This window comes from Nicotiana attenuata, chromosome 7 (assembly GCF_001879085.1).
Source record: "Nicotiana attenuata strain UT chromosome 7, NIATTr2, whole genome shotgun sequence".
NCBI lineage: Eukaryota > Viridiplantae > Streptophyta > Magnoliopsida > Solanales > Solanaceae > Nicotiana > Nicotiana attenuata.
In genome coordinates, this window is record NC_031995.1 from 20,339,747 (window position 1) to 20,346,645 (window position 6,899).

Consider the following 6,899-nt stretch of genomic DNA (forward strand, 5'->3'; position numbering starts at 1 on the left):
ACTTCTTTGCATTTGCGAAGTAAAACTGGGTAGGGCAATGATCGCACATGCGATGATTTTGTCGCATTTGCGGAAGTTCTTGTTCGCAATTGCGAAGGCAGCAGAGGTGTGGAGAACTTCGCATTTGTGATGGTTCTTCGTATTTGCGAGCTTCGCAATTGCGAAGCTCAGGTCGCAAACGCAACATCTGCAGCTGTGTAAAAGGGACTTAGACGGGATTTTTGATTCATTTCCCAAATTTTCAAAACCTAAACCTCAAGAGGCGATTTTACAAAGGCTAGTTCTTCCCCAAATCATAGGTAAATGATTCTTAACTATTTTCTTCAATCTTTCACTTCTTATAACAAGATTTCAACCTAGAATCTAGGATTTTCATGGTGGAATTGGGGATTTTTGGGTAGAAATTAGGGATTTGAAATTTGGGGATTTAGACCTCAAATTGAGGTCGGATTGCAAAATCAATTGTATATCTGGGCTCGGGGGTGAATGGGTAATCGGGTTTTGGTCCGAGTTTCGGGTTTGGACCAAGCGGGCCCGGGTGTTGACTTTTGTTGACTTTTTCCAAAATGGCCTAAATCGAATTCCTTGCAATCGCGGGTAGTTCCTAAGGCTTAAATTGAATTGTACCCTTCGTGCTTTACACTCTTCCTCACATGATAATGAATATGCAATGGCACGGCATCACCCTTCGTGCTTTACACTCTGCCTCACCCACACAACAAAATAATAACAATCGGGCAACGAAATTATTAACAAACAAGCCCCATTTCAATACTCAGTTCCACAACGTCAATCGCAACTTTGAGTCAATACTCAACAAATATCCAATTCCAGGAAGCATGATAAGAATTGCTCAACATGAAGAATAACTAGTTTAAGCATGAACAATACGAATAAAGAATACAACAATCACAAGAATAAGACTCACTCGCATGCTATGACCTGACAACAACGTATAGGTACTCGTCACCTCACCTATACGTTGTACTCAACAACCAAACACATAGCAAATAGACAACAATACCTAATCCCTCAAGCTAAGGTTAGCCACAACACTTACCTCGCTACCACGGCCAAACTCAAAGCTCAATCACCGTTTTTCCCTTCACACTAGGCTCCGAGCCAATATAATCTAGCAATTACCAACCAAAGTGATGCCGTGCCATTTCATATTCATTATCATGTGAGGAAGAGTGTAAAGCACGAAGGGTGATTTCGTGCCATTTCATATTCATTATCCTGTGAGGAAGAGTGTAAAGCACGAAGGGTGATGCCGTGCCATTTTTATATTCATTATCATTGTTCTTTTCATTGTTATGGTGAGGACAAGAGTAAAAGCGCGAAGGGTGATGCTGTGCACTTGTTTTGCTGTGTTTCTCTACTATTCTATTCTCATGATCTCGTACTCCCCTCAGCATGTTTTCCCCCCTCCCATTATTATGTGTTTAATTTCCATTATTTGTTAGTATGCCCGTATATTGCTTAACTGCACAGGTTTATATATATATCTTGTCCTAGCCTCGTCACTACTTCGCCGAGGTTAGGCTCAGCACTTACCAGTACATGGGGTCGGTTGTACTGATTCTGCACTTTGCACTTTCTGTGCAAATTTCGGCACCGGACCGTGCTGACCCGACTTGAGCTGCTGCCTTCAGTCCAACAGGAGATCCAAGGTAGATTTGCCGGCGTTCGCAGACCCTGGAGTCCCCTTCTAGTTATCTTAGTTTTCTGTTTTCTTTTAAAATTTGAGAACAGTTGTATTTTCTCCCCGCCAGTATTTGTAGTGACTCTTAGAAGTTCGTGGATTCTGACACCAGATTTTAGGTAGTCGTGTATTAGTCCTTGAATTATTATGAAAATTCTGCACTCTTTTAATCTGCTTTGTTTTAATTGTTGCTATTTATTGAACTGGTTAGTGGTTAGCGTATTAAATCTCTATCTATTGTCTTCCCTAGCATTCTGAAAAGTTAGGCGCCATCACGATCGCGGCGGTGGGAAATCTGGGTCGTGACAAGTTGTTATCAGAGCACTAGGTTGCCTAGGTCTCATAATTCACGAACAAGCTAGGTAGACTCTGAGGGATCGGTACGGAGACGTCTGTGCTTATCCCTAGAGGCTACAGAGTTTAGGAACAATTTCACTTCTATTCTTCTCTGTCGTGCGATTTGATCTCTCAATACTAATTGAACTTTCTGCTCTTGTTCTTTCGCAGATGGCGAGAACACGTACCGCTTCATCAGTTGATCAGCAGCCTGAGCCCCCAGTGGCAGCTCCTACGAGGGCCAGAGAACGAGGTCGAGGCCGTGCTAGAGGCCGAGGCAGGGGCAGGGCTCAGCCCAGAGCTCGAGCAGCAGCACCAGTGGCAGAGCCTCAGGTAGAGTTTGATGAGGAGGCTCCGGCCTAGACCGTTCCAGCAGGGCCAGCTCAGGTTCTAGAGGGGTTCATCGCTACCCCGGTACTTCAGGATGCTTTGGTCCATCTTGTGGGCCTTATGGAGAGTATTACTTTGGCTGGCACATTCCCTGTAGCACCAGTCATCTCTCGGGCTGGGGGAGGAGCACAAACTCTCGCTACTCACATTCCGGAGCAGATGGCTCCCCAATTTTAGACTCCAGCAGCTCAGCCAGTTGGGGTAGTCCTGCCGGGTGTTGTAGCATAGACCAGTGATGGATCAACTATGTCTTATGAGGCCTTGTGGAGATTGGATAGGTTTACTAAGCTTTTAACCACTACCTATGGCGGTACATCTTCAGAGGATCCCCAAGACTATCTAGACAGTTGTCACGAGGTGTTACGTAACATGGGGATAATGGAGACCAATGGGGTCGACTTTGCTGCCTTCCGTCTGTTAGGTTTCACCAAGAAATGGTGGAGGGATTTTTGTTTGGCCAGACCAGCGGGGTCGCCTGCTTTGACTTGGGACCAGTTCTCTCAGTTATTTCTCGAGAAGTTCCTTCCTGTTACACTGAGAGAGGACTATCGCAGGAGTTCGAGCGTCTCTAGTAGGGCAGCATATCCGTTACTCAGTACGAGACCCTCTTTATTGATTTGGCCCTCATGCTCTTCTTATACTCCTCACCGAGAGAGAGGGTGAGGAGGTTTATTAAGGGACTTGCTTAGCCTATCAGATTGCAGATGGCTAAGGAGACAGGGAGTGAGATTTCTTTCCAGGATGCGGCCAATGTGGCCAGGCGAGTGGAGATAGTTTTAGCTCAGGGGAGTGGTCAGGGGTCTGACAAGATACCTCGTCACTCCGGTGGATTCAGTGGGGCTTCATCTGGAGGTCGAGGTACTTTTGGTAGAGGCCATCCTCCCAGGCCGTTTCATTCAGCACTTCAGACTTCTGACGGTGCCTCAGGTGGTCGTGGCTCTCATATGCAGTATTTCGATCAGCTAGCCTACAGTGCACCACCAGCTCCTATCAGTGCACCTCCGCTCCAGAGTTTTTAAGGTGGTTACTCAGGCCGCCAGGGTCTGTTTCAGGGTTATCAGCCACAACAGCCGAAGTCTTGTTATACTTGTGGTGATCCAAGGCACATTGCCAGGTATTGTCCTTGAGCATCGAGCAGTTCTCAGCATCAGGGTTCTCGTGCCATGGTCTCGGCACTGAGTGTTCCACCGCCCGCTCAGCCAGCTAAAGGTAGGGGTCAGACAACTAGAGGTGGAGGTGTGTATGTGTCCACACCGGTAGGTGATTCTATTGTTGTAAATCGTGTTTATTGCTCGTGTGTGGTTATTATTGGGGGTCTTGAGACTCGTGTAGATCTCCTACTTCTCGATATGGTTGACTTTGATGTCATTTTGGGGATGGATCAGTTGTCACCTTATCACGCTATATTGGACTGTCATGCCAAGACCGTGACCTTAGCCTTGCTGGGGTTGCCTTGATTGGAGTGGAGAGGGACTCCTGGTCATTCTACCAGTAGGGATATTTCTTATATGAAGGCTCGGCGTATGGTTGAGAAGGGGTGTTTGGCTTATTTGGCTTATGTTCGTGATTCCAGTGCGGAGGTTCCTTCCATGGATATTGTACCAGTTGTTCGGGAGTTCCCAGAGGTATTTCTTGCAGATCTACCGAGGACGCCACCCGACAGGAATATTGACTTTTGCACCAATTTGGCTCCGGGCACTCAGCCCATTTCTATTCCGCTGAACCGCATGGCCCCTCTATAGTTGAAAGAATTGAAGGAGCAGTTGCAGGATTTGCTTGATAAGGGCTTTATTAGACCTAGTGTCTCGCCCTAGGGTACGCCGGTGTTGTTTGTAAAGAAGAAGGACAGGCCGATGAAGATGTGCATATCGGCAGTTGAACAAAGTAACCATAAAAAACAAGTATCCATTGCCGAGGATTGTAACTTATTTGATCAACTTCAGGGTGCCAAGGTGTTTTCAAAGATAGATTTGAGGTCTGGCTACCATCAGTGAGGATTAGGGCATCCGATGTCCCTAAGACAGCTTTTCGGACTCGATATGGGCATTATGAGTTTCTAGTGATGCCATTTGGGTTGACAAATGCCCCAACAACATTTATGGATTTGATGAACTGGGTGTTCAAGCCCTATCTGGATTCCTTTGTGATTGTTTTTATTGATGATATCTTGATCTACTCCCGCAGCCGAGAGGAGCATGAGCAGCATCTTCGGATCGTTCTTTAGACTCTGAGAGACAACCAGTCATATGCTAAGTTTTCGAAATGTGAGTTTTGGTTGAGTTCAGTTGCTTTCTTGGGTCACGTTGTATCAGCAGAGGGTATTCAGGTGGACCCTAAGAAGATTGAGGAAGTCAAGGACTGGCCTAGACCCACATCAGCTACAGAGATCCGGAGTTTCTTGGGTTTGGCGGGTTATTACCGTCGGTTTGTGGAGGAGTTTCATCTATAGCAGCCCCGATGACCAGGTTGACCCAGAAGGGTGCCCCATTCAGGTGGTCGGACGAGTGTGAGGCAAGCTTTTAGAAGCTCAAGACAACTCTGATTACGGCGCAAGTGTTGGTGTTGCCCACAGGTTCAGGGCCCTACACAGTATATTGTGACGCATCTCGTGTTGGACTTGGTGCGGTGTTGATGCAGGTTGGCAAGGTTATTGCGTATGCTTCACGGAAACTGAAGTTTCACGAGAAGAATTATCTAGTTCACGACTTGGAGTTGGCAGCCATTATTCACGCGCTGAAGATTTGGAGGCACTATTTCTATGGCGTGTCGTGTGAGGTGTTCATGGATCATAAGAGTTTGCAATATTTGTTCAAGCAAAAGGATCTCAATTTGAGGCAGAGGAGGTGGTTGGAGCTATTGAAAGACTATGATATCACCATCTTGTATCATCCTGGGAAAGCTAATGTGGTGGCCGATACTTTGAGTAGGAGTTAGCCAGTATGGGCAGTCTTGCATATATTCCGATTGGTGGAGACCGCTTGCTTTAGATGTTCAGGCTTTGGCCAATCAGTTCGTGAGGTTGGATGTTTCTGAGCCCATCCGCCTTCTAGCTTGTACAGTCGCTCGGTCTTCCTTGTTTGAGCGTATCAGGGTGTGGCAGTATGATGACCCTCATTTGCTTGTCCTTAAGGACACAGTACGGCACGGTGATGCCAAGCAGGTTACGGTTGGAGATGATGGAGTTTTGAGGATGCAGGTTCGTGTTTGTGTGCCTAATGTTGATGGGCTCTGTGAGTTGATTCTAGAGGAGGCCTACAGTTCCCGGTATTCTATTCATCCGGGCACCGCTAAGATGTATCAGGACTTGCGACAGCATTATTAGTGGAGGAAGATAAAGAAGGATATTGTTGCATATGTAGCTTGGTGTTTAAATTGTCAGCAAGTAAAGTACGAGCATCAGAGACCTGGTGGTTTGCTTTAGAAGATTGAGATTCCTGAGTGAAAGTGGGAGCGTATCACTATGGATTTCGTCATTGGACTCCCATGGACTCAGAGAAAGTTCGATGCAGTCTGGGTTATTGTGGACAGGCTAACTAAGTCAGCACATTTCATACCTGTGGTGTGCCCGTGTCTATCATTTTTGATCGAGGTACGCAGGTTACCTCACATTTGTGGAGGGCAGTTAAGCGTGAGTTGGGTACGCGGGTCGAGTTGAGCACAACATGTCACGCCCCAAACCTAGGGAGGCGTGGCTGGCACCCGGTGCCGCACTGGTCCGAGCGAACCACTATGTAAGTCATGATCATTCAACCAAAACTAGAACATACGTAGGTCGAGTTAGCTGAACTCATTCCCTTTGTAACTATTATGGGCCCCACATGGCCACAACTCATAATGTACAACTGTAAGTGAAAAACACTGTTTCACCGAACCATTTTTCTTAAAACATGAATACATACGGGCCGTTAAGGCCTCTGACATACTGTAAAAAAACGAATCTCTGTCTGCAAAGCCTCTAAGGTTATTTGACATCAAATGGGATAGGGTACCGGCCTACCCATAAGTCTGTAGCAAAACTCAAACACGATGACTCATAGACTCGGCTGCACTCCGAATGAGGTGGAGCATTATCGATCCTTCGCTATATGCCAATCTCGTCTACTATGAGGGCTCGTCAAACTGATTGTTTATACCTGCAGGCATGAATGCAGCGTCCCCAACAAAAGAACGTTAGTACGAATAGTGTACTGAGTATGTAAGGCAGAACTGACACATAACAATAAGTCAACATTAATTAAAGACATATAAGAATCAACCTGAATCTCAATAGTGCCACCGTATATGCATGCTTATCATAGTTATATATATATATATATATATATATATATATATAATGCTTTTCCTTGAGGCTATTATCCATGTCTTATGATGCATGACTGCCCAACTGATCAGTGGTAAATGCCCGACCGGTCGTACTGCGGTGGTAAATGCATGACTGCATGACCGGTCGTAGCTCGATGGTAAATAT